Source organism: Elgaria multicarinata, chromosome 3, assembly GCF_023053635.1.
Source record: "Elgaria multicarinata webbii isolate HBS135686 ecotype San Diego chromosome 3, rElgMul1.1.pri, whole genome shotgun sequence".
NCBI classification, from domain to species: domain Eukaryota; kingdom Metazoa; phylum Chordata; class Lepidosauria; order Squamata; family Anguidae; genus Elgaria; species Elgaria multicarinata.
Window position 1 is genome coordinate 46,614,234 of NC_086173.1, and position 11,170 is coordinate 46,625,403.

Consider the following 11,170-nt stretch of genomic DNA (forward strand, 5'->3'; position numbering starts at 1 on the left):
ATTAGTCCACTGCATTATGGGAGGTGAGCATTTATCCTTCCAACATGATAATATAAGTCTTTTAGCTGTCATATTGGCTCCTTCGCTATAGTGAGGTTTCCCAACTATCTCAGTGCGTACCCACGCTACAACCTGATTCCCATCCATTCAGGTGAGTGGAGGCATAACACTGAGAATTTATAATAACACTCCCAACGACACAGTAAAAATACAGATTTTTGTCTGCTGGAGAGAAGAAAGGACACTGTGCAACTGAGAATAAACAACTCAGTTGGCAAAGTGTGACTTGGAACTGAGAGTGCATTCAAAACTGGGAACTTTGTGATGTGTAAAATGCACCAGACATAATCAAGTCACTGGCTGGCTACATTCCCTGAGTTTTCTTCGAAAACATGGGTGGGCAACAAGCGGCCCACGGGCCACATGTGCAACCCCATGGATGTTTTTGTACCACCACCCCCGCCGCCACCCTGCTGCCGCCGGATCTTGCAATCTAAAAAACTGTATATCGCTACCATAGCAAAGATTACCTCTTGCTTCCTAGTCACCATCAGTTGCATATGTAGGTTTTATGACAACCTAAACCGAACACTTGCTGATCATCCTGTCTCACACCCACGTCACATCTGATGATTAGCATTTCATGAGCCAGATGGAATATGCTATCTGCACGACCCCAGACATAATAGCTGGATGGTGTCAGCAAGTATGTATTATTATGATTATTACTTTACCACTACAAAATGCAACTTAGTTACTGACACTTTCGAAAGGGTCATACAACTTCGTGATCCCTTAGAAGTATTTATTGGGTTTTGACAGGCCATCAAAGCTTACAAAATAAGCCTTAAAGCCAAAGTGGCTGGAGTCACAGATCAAGCCAACTGGTTCATGAAACATAGGTGTTGGACTATTACGTTCCATTTAATCTTTTGTTCAAGACTCCTGTCAATTACTCTTACGTTTGATCTAAGGAGCTCTTTCTCACATTCTCTCCCTCTCTCTCCACTATTCAATTACACATTTCCCCAGTGCATGATCACAGCTCTCTGGCCATTCAGAAACAGGCTTAAACCTTCTATGTGACACTAATCCCCGGCCAGAGGTATGAACCTGCTTAAAGCTATCTTTGTCTATGCACCCTTATCTCCAAAGATGGACATATGGCTGGAAATGGTGTCATCCGGTCAACACTTCTGACACTACCTAAGCTAATCCAGCCATATGCTTGTCTAACAGGCTCTTCTAGTGCTGGTTTCCATTCCGTTCCTTAAGCAATCCATTCCAGCGTACCACCACTTACAGCAACGGTAGGGAACGTGTGGCCCTCCTGATGTTGATGGACTGCAACTCTCACCAGATTACAGCAGTATAGCCAATGGGAGGGGGGAGAGAGAGAGAGAGAGAGAGAGAGAGAGAGAGAGAGAGAGAGAGAGAGAGAGAGAGAGAGAGAGAGAGAGAGAGAGAGAGAGTTGTAGTCCAGCGAAATCTGGAGGCCCACACTTTCCCTGTTCCTGGCTTACAGCATTCCCATTCTTCTAAGCACCAAATGTAAATGCTTGCAGCAGCGTTTTGAGCCTATTGTTTTCTTGTCTTGTCTATTTTAGACAAGGAGAGTAGCTGATAACTTATTCCAGGAGTGGGCAGGAAGTAGATTCCATTGGCCATGCTGGCAGAGGCTTCTGTGAATGGGAAGTCCAAAATATCTGAGATCTACCTCCTGTCCACCCCTGACTTATGCAAAACCCTCTCTTTTCCAGAAACTCATTGCTTGCCCTTCCCCAGGTCTTCATTCCCAACTGCAACAAAGTCCTAGGGTGTCTACTAATTTTGGCAATTTGTGGACTTCCAGGTGCTTTGGCCTGCCACTTCCATCATCCCTCACCATTGGCTATGTTGGCTATGGCTACTAGCCAAAATATCTGGAGGATAACAAACAGCTCACCTTGGCCTAAACTGAAAAGTTGAGATGGCTTGAGACATTGCTGTTTAGGCTCAGGACATCCAGGGAATCTGGGAAAAATCAAGCAGAGTTTTGCTAAAACTAGCAACATCTCTCAGAGGGTGGTCCACACACATACCTACCTGGGATATGAATACAATATTCATGCAGGTTGTCAGTCAAGCTGAGCTTTCTGTAACCTTGTCATCGGCCTCTCAGGAGCAGAGGGAGTCCAGAGTTGCTGAAGGAAACTCTCCACACAGTGGGCAAACCTGATCAGACCAGGGACTAAACTTGCTAATGAAATTTGCCTTAAGCAAAATTTCAAGGTGGTTTTGAAGGTTCCTGCTTGGAAGAAACACACAAGGGCTTTCAAGGAAAAATTTCAGTGAGACTCGCAATGTTCCTCAAGGGTGGTGGTGATGCGTTTCACATCCATCCGTATTTTTAACTGTGTTCGCTCACATTCATCCTTTGTTTTCCCTTGACTTCCTCATCCCTGCTCTCTTTCTGCACCCTCCCTGCCATCACATTTGATTGTATGCTCCTTGTGCCCCCATCTCTCTCTCTCTCTCTTATGCAGTGCGCTATATGCTGATGTATAATCAATGATACATTTCCAGATGCATAGATAATACAACAACAAAAATGAAGCACAAGCCATGTAGGCAAGGATTGCTATTAGGTAGGGGTGTGCACGGACCCCCCGATCTGCCCCGCGGGCCGATCCGAAAATTTCGGATCGGCTCTCTCCGCTCCGCGCCGCTCCGCCCATACTCCGCTCCTCTTCGCCGCGGAGCACCGGCTCCGAATCGGAGCTCCGCAGTGGAGGGGAGTGGCTCCAGGTAAGGCCCCCTCTCTCCTCTCCCTTACCTGCAGAGACCAAGGGGGAGGGGGGCCTTATCTGGGCTGCAAGTGCGGCCTAGACTTCCTGGTTGAGCCGCGGGCTTAATTGAAGAAGCCGAGGGACCGCGGACGGACGCAGGTAAGGGAGAGGAGGGAGGGTTTTTTTACCGGGCCCTGCTGCTGTCGCTGCATGGGCGAGAGTGACAGCGGCAGGGCCCGGTAAACCCCACTTACCTTTCTGGCGGAGCTCCGGATCGAGGCGAAGGATCCGCCTTCACCTCGATCCTCTTCGCCATGCTCCGCCGGCCCCCCAATCCTCTTTGCCTCTGCCTTAAGGGCAGGCGAAGCCCCCGCTCCACTCCTGCTTCTCCGGTTCAAGCCGGCAGCAGTCATATATAGCTTGGTTATGGCATGATCGGGATTCCCTTCAGCCACACAAGGATCTTTAGCCATTATTCAGTGAAGCTTGTAGAACCAGGGTAAGTAAAGGCTCATGTATCTGACCTGGAAGTGGAGTACAGGTCAGCAGAGGGTCCCTTAACCATGGTAGGTGATGGGGAATTACGTGCCACCCCTTACCACAGCACCAGCCAAGCAGGAAATGAGAAGACGTCCCTGCCAGACCCACGGGTCTGTTAAAGGAGTGGCACAGGACGAGCATTTTACTCTCCAGAGCTAAAGCCCATTAAATCTGAGGATGGCAGAGCAGATGGATGGCTCCGGTTGAGTAAGGACAAGACCCAAGACTTGGGGGGAAGGGTCAAAGGAACAGGCAGGCTCTTAAGAGCCGGGGATTTTGTTTGATCTGACTCCTCTCCTTGGCTGCCCATATGGAAAAATTAACATTTCTGCATCCCCAGTACGGATCAGGTTCTATTGTTAGATAGAGGGAAATAAACCAGAATGGGAGAGGAAATTGGTTTTCTGTTGCCAGAAATATTAGAAGTTGAAGTGCTTTGGAAACAAAATACCCACTGCTTATGGATATGGAACTTTATTATTTGTTATTATTTTTAAGACCAGCTTTGTGGTGAGATGCCAGAATCAGCCCACTTCATCTTTTTTTTTTTTAAAAAAAGGTCTCATTTTATGCCAGAACTTTTATTCAACTAATGACAAGTTACCAACCAGTCCTCTATCTCATGCCAGTTCATTATGCAGCTTGAGGGATTTCAGGAGGAGGGTTTTGTGTGTGTGAGAGAGAGAGAAAGGGGAGGAGGGAGAATTGGAGAATTCTGACAGCATACTGCTACGATGACACATTTCAAATTTTCTTTCTTTCTTTTTTTAATGGCCACATTCTAAGGAGGGATTTTGCTGAAGTTTGTCTCATCACTTAGGAGTAGTTAGCTGGAAATCTAGAACACCCATATCTAAAACAGCTGCATTTGCTCGCCCTTTCACTTTGGGACCCGGTCCATGCTGACAGCCCGCTGGAGAGGTCTAGAGAAGCAGAGACTGTGGAGGGGACTGGAGAACATGCTGTGATAGGCAGTAGCAACAGCAGGGCCAGGGCCACCAGGGCTGGCACCAGTCTCCCTACCTAGAGCAGGAGTCGTCTCTCAGTCCAAGATCTGAATTCAATTTCAGAGAGGTTCTTCTGGGGGGGGGGGGGCATTCCAGCAGTGGGTGAGGCCAAAATGCAAACAACCCAGCATATTTAAAACACTTACTCCCAGTAACTAAGAAGAGACATTTCAACTTTTTAGAATGGGGAAAAAACATGCAGAAGCCAGGAAACCCAAGAATTTGTGGTCAGGGAAAAGGATTGGAGTCAGGGAAAGGGGGCATGATTACCTGGAGAGCCTAAGAGGGCTGGCTGGGGCATGCATCCAACAAACCTGATCCTTGGTGCTAGCTCCGATATACCTCAATTTACATGAAGAGAAATATACACGTCCTACAGGATGTGACATACCACATGGGCCTTTTTTTTTTTACACTATTTTGGACTCTGCAGTGCTTTCTACAGTGCGGATAACGTGGCCCTGAGATTCTGGGCACGTGCACCTGTGGAATCAGATTCTACACACTCCCTGGAATTCACATTCTGAGAACACCTCCATGGTATCAGAGCTACTGTGCCAGATGCAAGCCTGGGAGTTCCTTCATAAACTACAGATCTAGTAATTAGTTGTGCTGCATGCTTCAAAACTAAGACCGGGAGCCTTTAGCACACATAGCACGATGGGACCAACGTGCAGTGTTAGGAGAGCTCATTGCATGGCATCTTCCATGGATAGTTCCAATTTCTCCAGCCAGAGATTTAGGTCATCGGCATGCTTGAGAAGATGGTGGTGCTTGTTGCACAGTTTGCTGTACATTGTCACTCCCCTGAACAGTTGTCTCTGGCCACCCACCATCTTTTCCAGTACTGAGGAATGCATGTGCCCTTTGCCCTTAGTGCTGGAAGTTTCAATACACAGAAAGCAGGAGTTTGTTAAGCTGGAGTCTATTTAGCTGCGCAAGGTAAGTGACCATCCTGTTTCCACTGTAAGCACCACTCAGTGCACCTCTTGCTGGTTTCTCTGGCTCAAAAGCTAATGAGAAGCTACAAGGTCTGCCGAGTGCTGGGCCTTGCTGCCATAACTCATTGCCTGTGACATGACTGACCTCATCACGGGGGCCTGACACTTCACTAAGGGCTATGGCAAGGGACTCATTACTGAGCTAGGGACTGTGAGGGTGTTCAGCAAAGGAAGAGCAGGGACATGGATAGAGGAGCAAGGCGATGCTAGGAGGAGAATTCATTAAGTTCTGGGGAAAAAGTTTCCTCCACTCAGCCACCCTAAACTTTTTTTAAAAAAGAAGGATTGACACCCATATTCTAAATGCAGAAATACTTGGTACATTGCAAGACTGCAGAGTTGGAAGTGATCAAAAAAATCCTCTAGCCCTAATCCAAGCAAAAGGACACATTCGCCTTCTCTGACAAGCATCGGTAATGAATTTTCTCATAGCCTCCGCATCTGTCATGACATTACAGTGAAGTCTCCATTTCAAAAAAGCTATTCCTAAGCCTCTTCATGGCTAGGCAACTTGCCTGATGCCACTGTGCTGATAGGCTTTAAACTCACAGTGGCTTTAAACTGTTTTAGTCTTTTATTTGATATCTTCATTATGGGCTGGTTCACAATGCCTTTTCTTTTCTAATGTTGAATATGCTTATCAACAACTAACATCAAATATGTGTTTATAAATATAGTATTACATCCAAATATTAACAGGAGAGCTATATCTTTCTAATTCAGAAAACAATGAACATATCTATATGTCCAACCTATACACCACCTCCTATCTTCCCTACAAATACCCATCTTTCCACCACTTGAAATAGCAGTTATTTGGGAATTGAGCCATCACAGATCATATAACCCAGACAAACTATTACCACAAGACTTTTCCAGTAGAGTCAATTTACATTCAGCTGAAAGTCAGTAAAGAATGAGAAATCTGGTAGTGTATATGCATGTGCAAACCAGTGTTATGTGTAATTTAATGTTGCATGGTTAGTCCTGCATGGTTACACCTAAACAAAACCAGCTAGATTTATAGCCTGCTATAATACAAAAAAGAATAAAACAGGTAGAGACTTTCAGTAGGATAATCTAAGGTGATATCATAAACATACATAGGACACTGCCTTGCAATGAGCTGGACCAGTGGTCTATCTGGCTGCTAACATTGTCCACTTTGGCTGGCACCAGCTCCCTGTGGTCTCCATGCAGTGGTCTTTCCAAGCTCTATTAGCTGAGATGCTTTAACGAGAAATAATGCTATGTTATGCCAGTAAATCAGAACTATTTTAATTGTAATGCAAACTCTAGTTGTTGGATGTGGGGAACCACCAGAGGCACCTACTGCATATGTGGTGGTATTGCCCACTAGTGCAATTTTTTTTGAGTTCAGGTCTTTTTCTTCGCCAGTAAGGTCACACAACAAAATTTAACATTATCTGCAAAACTGATACTATAGTCTGTTCTAATAAATAAATAAGACATAAAGAGCTTCTGACTTTTTTCTGGACAGCAGCTCGGCTGGTCATAGCTGCTAACTGGAAATCAGTAAATGAACTTCCTCTTATATGGAAACAGAAAATTTGGGACAGTGTACAAATGGAGAAACGCACTAAACATCTTCAGGTCAAGTAGAAATTGACACTTTTAATGAAATATGGTATCCATTAATTGAATTTGTTAATTCATGACATCCAGCGAAGCACAGACCAAGAAGCTCCTTAACTCAGGCTATTAAAAAATGCATTTGGCTGACGTGAATGGTCTAGAACAGGGGTAGGCAGCCCAGTGCCTTCCAAATGTTTGGGAATTCAGCTCCTATAATCCTCACCATTGACCATGCTGACTGGGGCTGATGGGAGTTGTAGACCAAAACATCTGGAGGGTGCTGGGTGTTAGGTAGCTGGGTTGCCTATTTGCATTCTAGAAGGGTGACTTTGATCAACAGATTGTGAACTGTCCACACTTTTCCTCTGTCGAGTAAACTGACAGTCACCCTCAGTATGCCCCTGACACAGTTCTAACTAGAATGTGAAAAACAATTTCTAGTCAGTCGCCAGGCTGTTGCGCTGCCTCCTCTTGCCCAATATTTACCTTACATCAATACATCATTTCCCCTCTGTGAGAATTTGGCAGCATACAAACCACAATTCCTATTTCTAGCCTTTCCAGCAAACATACAGAAATGTAGCTGCTTTTTCTCCTAATGAGCGGAGGGGAAGGGAGAATGCAGAATATATTCTCGGATATCATCGAAATACGTGTATATGGATGGAAAGATATTTAGTGACAAACCATCATATTGTTAACATTGAACAGCCACCAGTAAATGGACAACATACATAAAACATGAGTTGTGAAAGCTTCCTTTTACCTTCGTTTTAATATTGTTAGTCTGGGCAGATTGAGCTCCTCAAGTCTTTTGCTTTTAAGCTTGAGTCCCAGTCCTAGAATAACACACAGTGCTGGCTCACACATACATGTTCATCACAGGATGACTGCAGCATCAAGGGTGTGTGTGAATGAATCTTCCTCACCAATCAGATGGCACCAATGGCATGTTCATATCACCACAAAACACAATGCTTTTTGTTAGAGGCAGTCACACATTCTGCTATGGGAAATCAAGTGATAAACATGCATGTGCGAATCAGTCCTAAGTTTACCCTGTATCCTTCTCAATAATTTTATCCTCATTAAAAAAAATACAGGGAGGCGGGCAACAGGGCAAGCATAGTTGTTAGCTGGTTTATTATTTATTTTTTCTCACACTGATATCCTGCTGTTTCTTCTGGCCAAATAGGCCCTAGGCTAAGTCCTTGTCACAAAGTAGCCACCAGCTGGGCACGCACCTTACCTTCTTAGGCACCTGAATTATTATGGCTACCCATCACCACATTTTTGACACACATTTGCTGTCTTGTTCAAAGCTGTTCCACTAGCAGCAAGATAAAAGAGAGCCTCAAGTTCCCAGTGCTGCTGAGGGAGGCTAGGAAAACAAAAACACTCAGACTCAAAGTGGCAGGTGGCTGACCCAGAGGACAAGCTTCTCGTCAATATTCATGAGGCAAGCAAAGTAGACTAGAAACCACAAGGGAGATTCTGGAGCCTTGACGCTGTTCTGCAGGTTCCAGTGGGAAGGACATCGGGGGGATTGGCTAGTAGGTGAATCAATTCCAGCATCTTCCATTTAGCAACCCAAACAATGCATTTTAATGAGTTTCTGTTACATCCACTCAAACATACCCAGAACTCAGGAAGTCTCAGCCATGACTAAGGAGACAGTGAGTCAGATCAGAGGAGCATAAGTAGGCCAGGCAGAATTAAACCATCCCATATATCTTCATTTCTATCTCAATTTGTGTGTCTATGGCACAGGTGCACAATCTGATGCCCTCAAGATATTTTGGCCTACAACTATCATCAGCATAGTCAGTTGTACAGTCCTGGACTACTGAAATGGGCGTACTTTGAGACCAGGTTTGGGTCCATACAAGGTGCTTATAACCAGGGTTTGTTTTGAGTTAATGGGGTTGCCAGGGATTAGCTCAGAATTCGTTTAAAAGCCAAGGCTCAGTCCAGGAACATGTGGTATCATGTACATAAGAACCACAGATCTTTCTCTTACTCTTCCATGACATCACAATCCACATGTTGCAAGAGTAAATTCTGTCTGACAATCCCTGAGATTAGGAAACAACTACAAGCTTTAAAGAGAATCTTGATTTACAATTAACAGGCAAAGTAGGCAAAAGTGAAACCAAAACCAGCACTCCAACTCCCTACGTGCTTTAACCATTTAGCGGCTTTTCAATAATTCCCCGCCCCCGCCCCGCCCCACCGCACCCCACCCATACAGTGGGTTTTAACTAATGGCTGTTGCTTGTTCCAATACCATAATCAATTCAGAAGGAAAACTTTTCAAGTCAGGCTGCCTTGGACTAGGGATGTACGAATTTTGTTACATCCATTCTATCTGTGTTCAGCAGACTGTCAGGTGTCTGTCAGTCCATCATTGATGGAATTTTATTTATTTATTTATTTATTAAAAATAGGAATGTATGAGAATTTCATTCCACCTGCCCATGGGTGAATCTGTGCAAATCCCCCCTTTTTTAAATGGTTCACAAGTCTGCAGAATCCATATGATTCAGAAAAAGTCACTTCATTGTGGAATTCTCTGGTCGGATTGATAGAAATCCAAACTCATTTGAATCTATTGTGGATTTCTCCAACATCCCTTCCTTGAATACAGACATCTCTCTTTCTAGAAATTAAACACTTACATCTCACTGTGGTGTGCCTTCTGGGGAGGAATGTTACAAAATCTCCTGCCTCCCAGTAGTTACGCATTCCTAAAAATGTTTGTAACACTAGCCTGTCGGTGTCTCATAAGATTCCAGAAATGAGACATGGTGCGGCCTGCATTTCCCATGACTCAGGAAACTGAGGTCAAAAGAGTAAGAGTGTTGTTCGTCTGCCAGCGAGGATAACAAATTAAGTGAATTTTGGAACATTTTCATCTCTGCCTTCCACTGTACACTCCTCCCTCCCCGTGCAAAAAGAAAAGTACCTATTCTGCTGCTGACGATCTGTCAGGTGATATTCTATTAAGCCTTCATGTGGCTGAGCTTGATTTAAATCTGGTCATTAGGGGAGACAGGTTTGTGTCAATAACATAACTTTATTCAGGAATTGGGAAGTACAGATTGTGTATTATTAGGTATATAGGTTAAGGGATATAGGTTAAGGAAGAGAGCTGGATCACATAGGAATGATGACCTTAGAAATAAGGTAGCCTTGTCTTGACAATTTTCTTCTGTCTCTTCAAGAACAGAAGCCGACAAACTGAAAAATATGCTTGTCCCTTTGATTGTAGTCCTATGTATCTCTGCGACCTGGTTCTGCTTTAGTGCAAAATTCTGCATTAACTGCTTCATTTCGGTAGCATTCTCAAAGGGCTGACCATAGTTTGCAATCGTTCTGCCTGGTTTCCTACTTTTACTGCTATTATACAACAAGAACATCAAAGCTAGCGCACAAGTACAAGGCCACTCTCATTTTTTCTGAGGAGATACTAAACATGCCACTGTGTCTGTGCGTGTCTGTAGGTCCATTTCTCGGTCTCTGTATGCAAAGATGTCTTGCTGCCAGTGATTCTGGAAAGTCCCTGAAGCAAATCCAGAATGCCAAATTTGCCAGCTTCATCAGTCAAACAAAGGAACCATAAGTGGCACTCTGGGACTGCTCATGGTTGGGAAGCCAAAGCAGCAGCCTAGAGTAACCTTCCCCAACCTGGTACCCTCCAGATGTGTTGGAAAGCAATTCCCATCATCCCCTGCTAGCATATCCAATGGCATCACTAACTGATATCTAGTTGACTGATATCTAGCATATTTGAAGGGCACCAGGCTGGGGAGAGTTGGACTAACTCATCATCTTAATCCAGGATTGGATGAGGGTGAACAAACTGAAGCTTAATCCAGACAAGACAGACGTGCTATGGGTCAGGCATATCAGGGAATAGAGATTCAACCTCTGCTGGTTACTCTCCCCCTGAAGTCTCAGGCTCGTAGTTTGGGTGTATTCCTAGGACTTGGCTCTGAATCTTGGTGCCCAGCTCTCAGCGGGGGGCAGGATTTTGTTTGCACAGCTGAGGTTACTGTGCCAACTGCACCTATTCGTAGAGATGTCTGATCTGGTCAGGCATACCAAATAGGTCTGTTGGGTTGGATGCCTTGGCTATATCCCATTTGGACTACTGGAATGCACTCTACATGGGGCTGCCTTCAAAAACTATTCAGAAACTTCAACTGGTCCTGAATGCTGTGACCAGGCTGTTGACCAGGTGCAATTACAGGGAGCG